Raw genomic sequence first — 14,960 nt, 5'->3', positions numbered from 1 at the left:
GTATTCCTGGAAACAGGTAGTTTCCTGTGCCCACCCTCAAACAGAATCTCTGCAGCCTGAGGTCCACAGGGATAATCCACAGCTCCTCAAGGAAATCTGCGGCCCAGCCAGGTCTGGGAAGCACTAACCACATTCAATTCTCTTCACTTCATTTCCTGAGAACCTGCACTGTGCCTTGTGAAGTACTGTGGGCATCGGGTCAGCTAGCGCTGTCTCCCCAGCTTCTGAGAAATCACTGTCCAGTGGGGAGACACAGTCATAACACAGGGGGTCGTACGGGGCATAGACCAGACTAGCTGACACGTCACTGAGCCTTGAACCCAACACGTTCTTTACGTATCAACTGTCTGGACAACTAACACATGAACTTCTTAAGGAAAAGCCCAGTGTCTCTTGTTTCTTTTCTATTTCCTGGACTACTGAGCTTAGTTTTAACTTGCAGTTGGCATTCAATCAATACTGAAGATTCAAATAATTCAACTTTTTGTATTATGTCCCTTTTGACTAATTCGCCCACTAACAAGTTGTCTACTGACATTCATTTTTGTAATTTCAGTGCCAGTGTGGTGTCTGCTCCTAGCACTAGTTAGTACGTTTGTTGAACGAATAAACATTCACCAGTAAAAGTCTGTTTCAAGAGGAATGGAACAGCTTACATTGTACCACCTTTAGAGTTCACTTAAAAGTCTTCCAAAATGTTTCATTTGAATGATAGACCTTTAATTTCAGGATTAATTTCCTAATATGCAATTATATAGGCTTTGTTGTTTTTATTGTGATTCATGTTATTAGCAATGTAATAACCCCTCCCCGGATCTCAGCAGTCAGCTGGCCTCTGTGCGGGTGTGGTCGGGGCAGGGGAAGGGGAGATGCTCGCCATTCCTTCCATGAAGCCATCCACGCAGCCAGCAGTCCAGCTGCCACACCCCTCACCCCAGTCCCCGCAGAAGGGCCTGGACACGGCGTTCAGTTTTTATGAGCAGGTGTGTGCACCTGCACGGGCAGGTGAGCCGTGCCTGAGTCAGAGAAGCCCAATGGGCTGTTCAAAGGCTACCTACCGACACGGCAACATACTGGGGCAGCTGGGATCTATGATTCAAACGTCAAATCCTCCATGCAGCAGAGAAGCAGCACGACCAAACAAGAACCCTCCCGCAGGAGGTTCCTGAGAGAGGCGACCCAGCATGGGACATTCAGCCAAGTGGGGGTGGGCGGGCAAGCAGGGGAGCTGGCAGCCTGGCCTCTGCTTTTGCTGGGCCAGCACCCCAGCCGTTTGCTGTTGTTGTTTGTCTGTATGTTTGCTTTAAGCCTCCAAAACAGGACTCGTGGTCTTGAAGAGGAGAATTTCTGGATGTGGATCAAAGACCAGGGGCCCCCCCTGCAGGCCTGAGCCTAGGAGACGGGAGATGTGTAACTCCCTTTGTGCCAAGGACAGAGGGCTCTTTTCTGGATGGCATGCTGGGTCCTGGGGAGCAGGTAGACCACTCAGCCTGAGACCTGCTCACTGCCTTTCTGCTCCTGCTGGAAAATGGGAAGATTTACGTGCTAGTTATTTATTTGTTCATAATTCATCCGACAGATATCTATCACAATGTGTCAGGTCATGTGCTAAATGCACACGGCTTGACAGCTCTCAGATACAACCTCAGCGGAGCGAGCAGGCCAGAAGCTGGAGGGGTGAGATGGCTCTGGGAGAATCGTCCTCACCTCACCAGGCCCCTCCCGTCCAAGGGGACCTCCGCATCCATGTGAAATACTGTCCTCAGGAGGCAGTTCAGCCGTCAGAGCAGAAGTGAGAGAGAAGGACAGTTTGGGCCACTTCCTTACTGTGCAGAGGAACTGAAGTCTCCTGGGAACTGTTTTCCCTAAAGATCTACAGAACCAATTAAGGTTCCAGGCAGTCAATACAGAAAGGCCTCTCTGATAAGACACGGGAGAACGTGGCTTGACAGGTTGTACTTCGCCCTCTGGGACTAGGCACACAAGCACTGGGGTTTGGAAGTCCTGTGACATTTGCCCACTGGGGACGGCCCTGGCCCTCAGGGCAGTGTGGACGTGTGAGGGAGGACAAGAGGTCTGAGGAGAAGGATGCTCGCCTCTCCAGGTGACACTCAAAGGCCAGGTTCCTGGGAGCTCTGAGATACTGGGACAATGCTCCAGGACCACTGACTGCCTTGACCATGCCCCGATTCAGTGGGTCAAAATGCCCCTCACTGACCCAAACACCAAGAGACAGCAGCCCCAGGGGAGAGGATGCAGAAGGTGTGACCAAGCTGGTGAATCTTCTGCGGAGGTTAGAGAGGCAGTGTTCTACCATCCCAATGGAGTAAATTTGTGTTGGCTGAAGATGCTGGACCCCTCTCTTGGTGTTTGGGCTTATGTTCTGAAAACACATTCACCGAAATAAGCAGTAACTGTCCCAGAAAGGAGGTTCTCTTTCTTCATGAAGAAACAAAACCCAGGGGCTACAAAAGGTGGACTGTGACACGAAACCAAGAAGCCCTTGACTCCAAATCACCTTCCAGGTTTTGCTCCCCTCCTCTCCACAGAGGACAAGCCAGGCTCAAAGCTCAGCTTCCACAGCAGATTTCCCGGGGCAGACCTCAGGAAGGCGTTCATGAAAGAGGAGAGGCTCCCTCTCTCCCTCGTTACTCTTCCCACTCTAATGAGTTGATATTTTAAAGATTCTTGTTCACCCTCAGGGCAAATAATCTGCTTCCTGGATACTATAGCCTTGCAAACATCATCCTTAAAAACAACGATAGCTTTCCATTGGTCTTTACGTCAAGGAGCCTTCTCACTCCCACCCCCAGCTGCTCCAGAATCATTCTGTGGCCCAGTCTGGAATGCAGAGCTGTCCCTGGAGAGGCGGTCTGCACATGAACTCACAAGGGCGTCTGCTATCAGCTTATTTGGCAAGAGGAATCTGAGAGATTTTAAATATGAACTGTCAGCACGGCCCAGCCCTCCCCGATGCCTTCACCCCATCAGTAAACACCTCCACTGGTGCATGAGACAGAAACTGTCTGAAAATGAGCCCTGTCACATTTCTACAGAGAAAGGTTCTTCAGACGCCTGGAGAATTCATACCTGCAGAATCGTTGCTGGTCCCTCCTGATATTTCTTTCAACCACTCTCTCATAATTAGCAAGTGTTTTACAAAGCCTTTGACAGTCAGGCTCCAAACCCCCTCCTCTCCCAGCTTATCTCTCAACCGAATGTTCCACTCCTCTACTCTCCGTTGAGGAGAAAACACGCACAGAACTCCTCCTCACTTCCAAATACAAATCGACCCTTTCATACCACCACCCCTTGCACTTGGAAAACCCTCTGCTTCCTTCTCTGCCTGGCAATCTCCTATTCATCCTTCAACACCCAAGTCCCACAGCACCTGCTTGGTGCAGGGTTCTCTTCTCAGCGCTTCCAGAGCACTTAGTGTGTCTCTCTATGACAATGCTTAGAACAGTGGCTGTGACTCTACACATCTGTCCTGCCACCAGGCCAGGCCATGAGCTCCTGGGAATAAAGGGACTAGGTCTTATTCACCTTTGCATCCCCACAAACAAGCCCAGGGCCTGGCAGTCAGAAGCCCCATCATAAATGCTCCATGCCCCAATCAATGCCTGGCCCAGTTAGCCCCATCGTCCCTTCACTACTGTGCAAAAACGGGTCGTGCGAAATGTGACGTGAGTAAAGGCTTTGGAGTCACATCCCGTGCCTGAGCCCTGGCCCTTGTAGGACATGAGCAAGTTATTGAACCCATATCTGCCTCAATTTTCTTCTCAACATGACAAATAGCAATGCTCACCTCTCAGAGGGCTGCTGTGAAGGACAGACAAGGTAAAATATCTAATGCCAGTGCCTGCCCAATGGAAAGAGCTCAAGATGCATTTCCTTGAGCTCAGTGGGAAATGCTGAGCCAAAGGAAGTCCTAGAGAAACAAGTGAATGGCTTCCGTTCTGGTTCCCGGGCCATCAATATAGTGATGGTGTGGCCGGCCTTTAACCCAAAGCACCCTCTCTCAGAGCAAGGGAAGTACAGGCTGTCCTCAGTCCACGCCCTGCGTTTGAGAGTCTCAGAACGAGGCCTGCTCAGCAACAAAGGTGATGTTTATCTGAATGACAAACCCACAAGAGGCCACTACTGCTGAGGCTAGGCCACCGTATCCTTCATTTCCTGTCTTGAATTAATCTTTCACCCCAAGACATACCATAAAACGGAATAATGCTTACTCAACAGCGTTAAGTCATTAAAAACGAGCCAAACAGCCCACACATGAGAAGAAGCCTTGACCTCTCCCAACGTTGCACCCAAGTTTTATTAGGCCTCCATAAACAAAGAGGTGGGAGCAGTGGGGGCCCGCTAACACCTTAGACAATCAAGCTCAGGGCCAAAGAGAGGAGTGGAAAGTGCGGTGGCTGAACCCAAGCAAGGATGCAACATGGCACTGGGGAAAGAGCCACTTCATCTGCTGTTGATGATTCCCAAGGTTGGAACCAGGAGACTAGGCTTCCATCTCAGTCCTACCACTAGCTTGCTTTACGGGTCTGCTTAAGTCATGTCTCTGGGGCTCAGTTTCTTTGCCCATAAAATAGGAGAATTGGATTCGATGATCTGTAAGTTCTTTCCAGCTTTAACACTTTAAGACCCTAAGTCCTCGAGACAGAGCCGCCTGCCTCAACCTTCCCCCATTCTGTGTTAGTGTCTGTCTGCAGCATCTCTTACTCACACTGAGCAGACTTTTACCAACGCTTTATTGCTCAAGAGTGTCTGGCCACCCCTGACCACAGAGCCTGGCCAGGGAAGAGGAGGATAAACTTGGGGCCATATTCTTAAGAACATGTATGGTACCCTCTGGTCAACAAGAGTCCAGGTACCTTGAGGCATCAAGAACTTGGTTATCCCAACAACCCCCAATTATCTCCGTTGGCTTTTTTCCACCCCAGGATTTTTCCCACTCCCCTCCTACACCAACCTACACCCCGGAAGTCCCCAGCACTCTCAAATGTTAGATTTTTCCCCATGCTGCTGGGCAGGACACCAGGACAATCACAGGTGGTATTTATCTGCATGCTGGCATATCTCAGGATGGGGCAGGGGAGAGGTGGCAATGCTCCAGAGGCCAGGAGAAAAGTGCCTACCAAAGCAAGCTCTAGCCACGTGAAGAGGAGATGACCTGGAGGAGACACGGTGCCAATCACGAGGGCAGACAGAGTGGGCACTGAGAACCACAGATGTCTCGGAGGCTCCTTTAAGGTGCCACCCAACCTTCTGTGCCTGCTGTATTTCCTTAATAAGAAATCTGAGGGCAGGTGATGCTCTGTGACTGGCTCAAGGCCAGGCAGGTAAGCTGTGAACAACCAACACCAGAACTGTGGGTCTTTTGGTCTCAGCCTTCTCTTTTTCCCACTCTACTCCATTGACCTCAGGATCTAATGAGGTGACTCTAAGGAGGCCAGCTGGATCCCCTGCAGACTCTAGGAAACACGACCCAAGAGTCACTTAGGCAAAGAGCAAACCCAGCAGATCTTCTGATAACTGCCTCCAGCACCCCATGCATTCTTTCCCGACCTGATGTGGTCTGTTTGTTCTTTCTCCAGCCCTCGACACAAAACCTTAGGGAGTTCAGAGGTCAGTGAGAAGGGAGAAGTGGGCCTTCCTGGCCCTACAGAACCCTAAATGCCCAAGATAACCCACAACCACCCCTCTTCTTTGGTCTAGGGGAGGATGATGGTGAGAAGTGGCCGAAGGAGATGGAATTAACCGGGGAAGTCTGACCTGATTAGGCCCCGAGAATAGACCACGGGCAATTACATGGGTCATCTGAAAGTTTATGACAACAAACAAGAGGATCTGCGTCTGCCAGGGGCCTTTCAAAGATCAGTGTCAAACAGATCACCTCAGCGTCAGGAGGAGGAAGCTGAGCAAAAGATTCAAGGAATTAATTATTCAGTGTGCATGACCCAGTTCCCGGAGGTGAGGCTGGGCAAGAAGAGAACTTACAGTTCCTTATCATGGCAAGAAATTCAATACTTCACAGCGTAGTGTTTCCTTTGTGCCAAAGATCTATTTATGGTTAAGAACACCCTCCCCCTAAAAAAAGGGAAAAATAGAGCCAAAGTTCACTCATTCAACAAATATTTATTGAGCTCCTCTTATGTCCCAGCCCTCCAGGGATTTACATAGGGTCGGAGCTCAGTAGACTAGAAACAGCATGGAATTTATAAACAGGAGGCTGGAGCTGCGTCCCCACTGAGCCCTCAGGCTGCTACGTTACCCTGGGCAGGTTACAGCCTGTCTAAGTTAGATTCCTCATCTGTAAAATGGGAGTAAATCCACCTGCCTTATTACGAAGATGAAATGATCTTCATAAAATGTAAAGTGCAACATAAACCCAAGGTGTAAACAATAATGATACAATACTCACGCTTTCCCTGCCCTAGAGAAGCTTATAACCTGGTCATGTTTTGGAAAAGAATCCAAGGTACCTATTTGGCAAATATCGCATTCTCTGTAATTTGGGCAAAGTGTATGTTTCAACCTGCCAGTGGAGAAGGAGCCTGAAGTCAGCCCCAGTCCTCAGACCGTATGCCCAGGAAGCAAAGAGCTAGAGTCAAAATGAAAAGAGTAGCCAGGAGTTACCTGGCTCTCTACCAAACCTGGACTGAATGAAAGACCCGGGAGACCCCTAAGACCGAGAAGCGGAGAAAAGACCAGCTGGAAGTGTGGTCTATCAGAAAAATTCATTTGAGCACAATAGGAATGAGCCAGCCAGAAATGCACATGCTTCCCTCTCCATATGCATTTCAGACAGTGATGAAACTCACTGTCCATTGCCCAACCCTCCTCTGTGGACACACTCTGCATTCTGTGTTTCTCCGGGAAAGGGGAGGGAGTCACGCCACAGCAGACTGGCTATCCAGGACCTCTTTGCCCAGATACTAAGAATCACAGCTACTGGAACAGCTTTCTCCGTGGTCCAGTCAACCCCTTCTCATCCTGCTGTTCAGGATCTCAACATGGACTCCTCACCCACCGTGGATCCTCAGTGCCCACCAGGCCAGCCTCGAAACGCCCAGACATGGCCGCTTGCTGCCCTTCCACTGGGGGCTCCACCCTGCTCCAGCTTTGGATTGGGCCCTGATGCTCCCTCCCCTCCTCTCTCCCTCTCCCTCATCCAGGCCCTCATCTGTCCCACACCTCAGGGAAGCTCTATGTTCCCTTTAACTCAGGCCATTCTGTAAGTTCTTCATCCTCCTGCAAATGCAGAATGATGGTCCCAAACTGTTCTCTGCTTGCTGTATACAGAAGGGAGGCAGAGGAGGAGGGAGGGGGAGTGGAAAGTGCTAGACTGGGAGTCCAGGGCCTGTGATCCAGTTCTCCATGTGGCTCTACTTAGTTATGTAACCTTGAGAAAGCATCTTCAGGCCAGGCCTCAGTTTCCCTACATGGTAATGAAGGGTTGGTGCTAAATAATCTCTCGGTTTTCTCTAATTACAAAATTTGGTGTTACAGAAACCAGACCAGCCTGGCCACAGGACGCGTGCATTCCGGTCCTTATTAGCTACAGCCTGGGGCGAGTTAGCTCACTGCTCAGAACTCAGTCTCCAAGTCTGCAAGCTAAGTGAGGATGAAATGACTCTCCTCCCAGAGAGCCAGGCTCCCAGGAGACACTGTGATGGAGCTCGGGGAGCCAAAAAGCCCTGAAGAAACCTCAGGGTTGGAACTCCTTCAGTGAACAAACAGCTGGGGACCCCCTGCCATGTGCCCGGTTCTGTGCCTCCAGGATGGCTCAGACAGGAAGGTTGGAGGACGGTCCCCTGCCCTCAAGGCTCCCCCAGCTGGTGGGTGAGATGGACAAGTGAACAAGCTTTAGCTCAGCTGATGACGTGTCTGAGGTCTGAACTAAGCGCTATTGAGTGTGGAGGAGGTAGAGGCACCGACGCTGCTGGGCAAGTGAGGGAAGCTTCTCAGAGGGCACAGCTGTCCCGCAAGCAGAGATCTGTTCCTGGAGTTGTGGGACTGCAGCCAGGGCAGAGGAGAGGCGGGAAACGAGGCTGGAGAGTGAGGCTGAGGTCTGACTGAGGGGCCTGACTGGAAGCAGGACAGCTGAGCTGCTGGTCTGACTCGGGGGAAGATGGGGCAGAGATGCCACCCAGGCAAAGACCACCGAGTCACACAGGTCTTCAACGTCCCCGGCAAATCTCAGTCTTAAGGCTCCCTCCCTCCTCTGACAGCACGGGAGGGCTGTGCAAACTTGGAAGTTGCAGGCAAAGACGGAGGGCTCTCACCAGCCATTGCTTCTCCAAATAGGGTCATGTTCACGGGTCTTAAAGAAAGAGGGCATGCTCCCCTACACTTTCCAAAGCCTGAAGCCAGCCCCCCAAGAGCGATTCGATGCCATCAAAGAGATCCGCCACTGTAACTTACTTGATTCTCAGGCATTGCAATGACTAATGTCATCTCCTTCCAGGACGAGCCATGCACAGGTTGCCGTGTTCCTTTAAAAACAAGAGCCCAACAAGGAATGTCAGTTACGTTATCTTACATTACAGCCTCCTATCTTCTCCCACAAGAGGCCCCACAAGCTGTCTACTCTGCCCCTAGGAACACTTCACCCAGCAAGAGGAAATGGACAGAGGATTTCTCTCCATGCTCCAAGTTTTGCATGTGAAGAAAGGAATAGTGAGATGGTGAAACCAATTCTATTGTCTGCCACCGTCTGGGACCCTAATGGCTTACCACATCTCTACACAAAGGCCTAGAGAAAGCAAGATGGATCTGGAAAAGAATGTTTTACTAGCTGCTTTAGTAAAAATAGAAAATGCCAGAATTTCTAAAGCTTAAGACACGATGAAAGTAAATCAAGCTGGTGTAAAAACTTGCTATTAATGTGAAATTTGTCATATTTCCTAAGATGGAAATGTCCAAAATGCTAAATAAACTAGGAAGTTATAAAAGTGGACCATCTGATCATGGCTGAATTTCCTAAACAAATTATTATTTTGGCTTCCAATGACCGCCCAAATGATTTGGTTACATCCTACTGCTTCTGCAGAACACGACCCTACACCTCTTTGAAAAATGGAGCCCGAGGCATTTCTAAGGATTTACTTTCACAGTTTCCAATTTTAAGAGGTAGCCTCCAGAGGACAAAAACTAGGGCCGGCCCAGTGGCGCAGTGGTTAAGTGCACATGTTCCGCTTTGGCAGCTTGGGGTTCCCCGGTTCGGATCCCAGGTGCGGACCTATGCACCACTTATCAAGCCATGTTGTGGCAGGCGTCCCACATATAAAGTAGAGGAAGATGGGCACAGATGTTAGCTCAGGGCCAATCTTCCTCAAAAAAAAGAAAAAAGAGGATAAAAACTAGCACAGATGTGAAATTGAGATCTATGAGACAATACCCATACAGCACGGATGTCCACACCCTTGCTCAGCACACCTGCTCACACAAACACACGCATATTCTCTCTGGTACACAAAGACTTGCATTTAGAGCCCGGGAGTCGGGACTCACTGTTCAGAATTCTCAGACTGTTGACGGGAGAGAAGCAAGTATTTACTGAACACTGGCCGTGCAGGGAACAAGCCACGTTAGAGACGAGACTTGCTTTGTCTCAGTGGCTTCTCACAGACTGGAACAGAGGCCTGGAGAGCAGAGGACACTTGCCAAGGCCCCACGGCACGGCTGGTTCAAACCCAGGCCTGGCTGACCCGGCACTCACGGTCTCTCCCACCACACAGAGGTGAGAGGGTTACTAGCGTGGCTGTGATGAGCCTGTACACCCTGAAAGTGGCCTGGCAAGCTCCAAGGGCAGCCACCTGGGCAGAAGCCACAATCATCCCGGTCATCATCCTCATTATCAAGCCACACCTCTCCGGCCTGTGGCAGCTGACAAACAGGCTGACCTGCCCTGGCCACATTCCAGCAGCCTCAGCTGTAGGCTCCGTGCTGCTGCCTCGAGCTGAAGTCAGAGAGGCTGGAGGCCTCCACTTATCTGCCCCCTGCCTCTCAAAGGAACCTTCTGGGTGCAGCAGGTGGGGAAGCTGCATATCTTGGTGCAGAATTCCACTGTCGGTGTAACCAGGTTTGAGAACCAGGGGCCTCCCTGTGCTCCTAGATCTCAGGATCAGAAGCCCCTCCCCACCCTGGGACATCGCTGAGACCGACAACAGGGAAACGGGCTCTCTGAGGTTCTGCTTGGGTCACATTCCCAATAGGCCTGGGCACATTGGGATCCAGCCCCTCCAAGGACCAACTCGTACCCTCTGCCTGACCAACAGCCGAACACCCTAACTCCACTAAGCCAGGAGGTCCCCACCAGCCTCCCCACTCGAGGGACCTCAGTTTCCTCGTAAAATGAGGGGCTTGACGTAATTGATGACTTCCTCACCAAGGACCCCTTCTAGCTGCCCCCTCCATGGGCCCCGACTTTTAGAGACACCCACAAAGCTAGTCAGTTATTAAAAGGAGAGAGAGGGATTAACCACGTGCAGGCACTATGACAGGTGGTTAGCATGTGCTATCTCAGATAATCCTCCCAGCAACCCCGTGAGGCAGCCCAGTCATGTTACAGAGGGCGAAACTGAGGCACAGCACAGCCAGGTACCTTAGCACCAACCACAGCAGCCTGGACTCACGGTCCAGCCGGCCTGAGTCTATCCTCATGCTCGCTCCCCAACCCAAGGTTTCCCTTTGTAATCAATCAGAAGGAGAAACAATGTCCCCTCTTGGACAGGCCATCATGCCAGTCCCCAGCAAAGAAGCATGAGGCCTCCAGGCCCCTAGAGGCCTGACTTAAGTGATGCAGGAAAGGTTTCCTTTGAGCTTGAGTGGCCTCATGGATCCCAAGGGACATGAGAGGAACTCAAGGGACCCTCCTCTCTGCTGTTCTCTGACTGAAGGACCCCAAGCACTTGGAACAGGGCCTACCACCCACAAGGCACTCCATCAATATTTGTTGAATGGAAGGATGAAGAAATGCAGAGCTTAGGTGCACTGAAGGCTTATTCAAGACGCCTTGGTGTGAGTTAGCGTAAGACACATCAAGACCAGCTCAGAACCACAAAGCTGGCCCCTAGGGCAGCAGTGTGCGCTAAGCAAAGGTCTCCATACTCCAGCCCCCTGGACAGAGGACGAAGGCTCAGATGCTGACCCAGATCTGCTCCTCGTCCCAAACACCCGATAGATCAAGACAGGTGTCTAAATGTGAAGGCTATCCAGGGGAGCAGTCTCGAGCTCAGGCCTGGAATCAGCCAAACCTGGGTTCCTACCCGAGCTGTGTCACTGTAAATTAGCCAGGTGGCCCTGGGAAAGTCATATTATCCCTGTGAGCCTCAGTTTCTTATCTAAAAATGGGAATAATATTAGCACGTACTCCACAGGGCTGTGTGAAGATGAAATGAGACAATGCTGTAAAAGACGCAGCCCAGTGGGAAGTTCAGAGTAAGTGCTCGAGACGACGTCTGTTGTTATTGTCTGCGTTAGAGTGGGTGGTTAGGAGCACATCTGGAGTCCTCTGCTTGGGTTCAATCCCAGCTCTCTTACTAGCTATCTCTGTGACCTTGGGCAAATTGCCTAACATCCCTGCACCTTAGCATCCTGGTATCTAAAATGAGATTGACTGTGAAGATTAAATGAGTTATGTAGGTGAAGAACTTAGAATAATGTCTGGCACAAAGTAAGCACTCAATAAAAGTGAGTTAGTATTATTCTTAGTTATTAATATCACTAGCATCCTTCTCCCTTTGTTCTGATAACAGATTGCACCGCATCTCCTACTCCCCAGACAAAAAGGTGGGCATGGGACTCAAGACAGTTCCCCAGAGTATCTTTCCTCCTTGGCCACATTGTTGGATATGAAAGGTATGCACGTGCTCCAATCTGGGCCAAGCGCCAATCTGAAAAACCTGGGGAAGGCCGTCCTCTTGGGACGGGTGAGGGCTGTGTGGGGTCAGCTGGGAGCTGCCTGCAGCCATGGAACACTGAATAGGATGCTGGTCTGGGGATGCTGGGCGTCGCCTGTTCTCTTTCTGGGGCTGGATTCTGCAGCGCCTTCTTTGAACCTCTGAGACTCCCCTAGACCCGCCCAAGGTATCCCATTTTTGCTTAAGCTCATTTAAGCTCGGTTCTGTCACCGGAAACCAATAGTCCTGACTGGCAACAGCATTCAACGGTTGGCTGCTTTATCACCACTCAAGCCCGCCCAGGAAGAAAAGCCAGCTGCACACTCTCAGCGAGACCCAGGCAGCCAGGGAACCGCAAACGTGTGCAGCAAGGTGTCCTACAAACTGCAGGGAGAGGAGGCCGCTGCAAGCTCCTGGACCAGGGCCCTTCCTGGGAGAGGAAGATGCTGGAACCAAAAAGTGAACAGCCCGGTCCTGCAGTGCCTGGCTGGGAACACAGCCTCAGACCTGGGGCCCCCTCGCCATGAGCATTCGGAAAGGGGACGCAGGGAGAGAAGGAGACTGCAGCTGGTTTTCACTGAGTTCACAGTGGTGCAGGAAAGCAGCCAGGCAGCTACTTGAAACAACCCTTCTAGAGAAGGAAGGAGGGTGGGTAACAGAGGAGAAATTACCTTGTCTGAGCCCTTAGATATGTGTCAGACTCTTTCACTGATACGATCGCATCTGACCTTCAGCACAACCGTAGGATACTCACCAACCCATTTTCCAGTTGAGAAAACTGAGGCTCAAAGAGCTCAATAACTTGCCAAGGTCACACCCCTAGTGCCTGACCCCTGGCCCACCCACCCATCACACCACCTCCTCAACACACTCTGACCCCTGAGCTGAGGCCTCCTCCTCACAGGGCCCGTCGGCTGCCACTCACACCAGCCTCAGACCCGCCCAGGGCAGACGGCCGTGTGCTGCTGCCCCCTCATCTGCAACTGGCTGTCCACCCCCACCCAGGGACAGCCTCCCAGAGGAAGGGGACAGGCGGCATCTTGGATACCCACAGTGTGTCCCTGGGCAAGTTTCCTTCTCTGGACACTAGCTTTTGTGACCACCGAGAGTTCCGTGTGATGTTAATGAGATGGCATTCTCCACGTCTTTTAACGGGGGTACACCTGTCAGAATCCCATGGGGACCTTCTTGTTTTCTTCTCAGACACCTTTCCCAAGAGAGTCTGACTTCACGGGTACAAGGACACTGCCTGACACGCAGCACTGTGCTAAACAACGTTACCTTTACTTCATCTCATCTTCTCGCCACCGTCTGGGCCAGCACCCAAAGTCGGTCTATTCCTGCACCTCCACGCCTTCTAACACTCCCTCTCAATTCCCTCCAGGAAAAAAGCTCCTCCTTCAGATGTGTTTTAAAGGGTTTTAGAAAAACAGAGACAAACAAAGAAAACCCTGGCCTGGTAGCAAAAAGAACCAAAACACACTGATGGCGAGACGGCTCTGCCCCAGCGTTAGCCGTGGGGTGAGCACACGAACGAGCACACACAGCGTCTTCTTCCACGGTCCCCGGGAGCCCACACCAAGGTCTGCATGGGCTCAAATTCCATAATTGGTGGGGTGAGGACTATCTAGACACAAACATCAGCGGGTACAAAGGGAGACTCAGCCCGAGAAGGAAATGGTAGCTTCCAATGTTGCTGGAGAATTAAACCGGAAACCAAGATCTGACATGATGTGAAAACCATCCTGACCACAAGGGTGTCGAGAAGAGCAGCCCCTGGCAGGGCCAGGGCTGTGCCTGTGGGCGTGGGAAGTTCAGGAAGCCACTCCAGAGGGGCCTCCAGCACACACCCTTCACCACGTCGCACGCCCAGAGCCTGCCGGGCAGCTATTGGCTCCTCTCTGTTTCCCAGCAGCGGGGTTCAGGCAGGGGCTGCCCCAGTCATGGGGGATTAGCCGGGCAGGTCTTTCCCTTACTTCTCTTTTTCTTTTCGTAGCTTTACGCTCTGCTATTGAAAATAAACAAACACCAAGGAACTGGCTGATTTCCCCCGGGGGCGTGATTTGGTTTCGCTCCTCCCCGGCCGGGTGCCACTCAGTGCCATCACTCCCTGGTGCTGGAGTGGTATGCGGTGCACTGGCAGGGATGGGGGCAAGCTGGACCCACCAGAAGTCTGAAAGGGGATGGAATGCTCAAGGGGTCCCACTTCCTGCTCCCTTCAAACCAGCCAGGAAAGATGACTCCGCAAGGCTTTGCTGAGTGTCCTGGCTAGGACCGTGAGGAATACCAAAAAGCAGGGGAAACAGGGGGCTGGGCTTGACTGCCAGCTTCACTGCCTGCACATCTCGAGGCCTGGGGCAAGTCACTCTGGCACTGAGGCCCCTTTGCCCCCTTTTGGGGTTAAGGTCTACCTTATAAGACTAGGGTATGGATTAAATGAGATCACACCCGTCACAGAATAATAAAAGCGACCACACGGTAGCATTTACTAGGAGCTAGGAACCGTGTGCCAAGTGCTTTGTGGGGTTATTTCCAGATCCTTACAACCGCCCTGTGGGGTAGGCTCTATATCCTCAAGTTCAAAGGTGGAAACTGAGACTCAGAGAAATCAAAGCGCCCACCCAAAGTCACATAGCTCACAGGAATCAGAGCTGGAACACACGCCCAGGCCGGCCAGGCTCCAAAGTCCTCGCCTCTGCTCTGCTGCCTGCTGCGTGGCAGGTGCTCAAAACACATTACATAACATACAGTGCCAAAGTGGGGGCTACCGGCCTCCACCCAGGAGGCATACAGAGAAAAGAGGGGGCGCTCTGGCTGGGAGAGTCTAGGAGGCCTTTCCGAAGCAGGCAGGGCTGAATCTCGGTCCTGGAGGGTGAGGATGGAGAAAGGCAGAGGAGAAGGAGGAAGGCCGTGTGGACTGGACAAGCCAAAACGAAGAGCTGGAGGAGGGATGACCCCGGCAGGCGGCCAGAGAAGGGCAGCAGAGCCTGGCCGGCGGGAGGGAGAGGAAAGGGGAGCTGGCCTGAGTGACGGGTGGGCCGCCCGAGTCAT

At 51.7% G+C, this 14,960-nt stretch overlaps 1 protein-coding gene across 11 annotated transcripts in view; it reads right to left on the bottom strand.

Annotated features, from left to right (window-relative positions):
* Positions 1-14,960, bottom strand: part of MICAL2 (microtubule associated monooxygenase, calponin and LIM domain containing 2) — a 229,247-nt gene that overhangs the window by 195,273 nt on the left and 19,014 nt on the right. For all 11 annotated transcript variants that reach the window (XM_070491125.1, XM_070491126.1, XM_070491127.1 and 8 more), the window contains exon 2: positions 8,431-8,501. The gene's annotated coding sequence lies outside the window, so the exon portion shown is untranslated. The remainder of the gene's footprint in view (positions 1-8,430; positions 8,502-14,960) is intronic.

Source organism: Equus asinus, chromosome 20 (assembly GCF_041296235.1).
Source record: "Equus asinus isolate D_3611 breed Donkey chromosome 20, EquAss-T2T_v2, whole genome shotgun sequence".
In the NCBI taxonomy this organism is placed as follows: Eukaryota; Metazoa; Chordata; class Mammalia; order Perissodactyla; family Equidae; genus Equus; species Equus asinus.
This window is presented reverse-complemented; position numbering and strand designations above follow the sequence as displayed.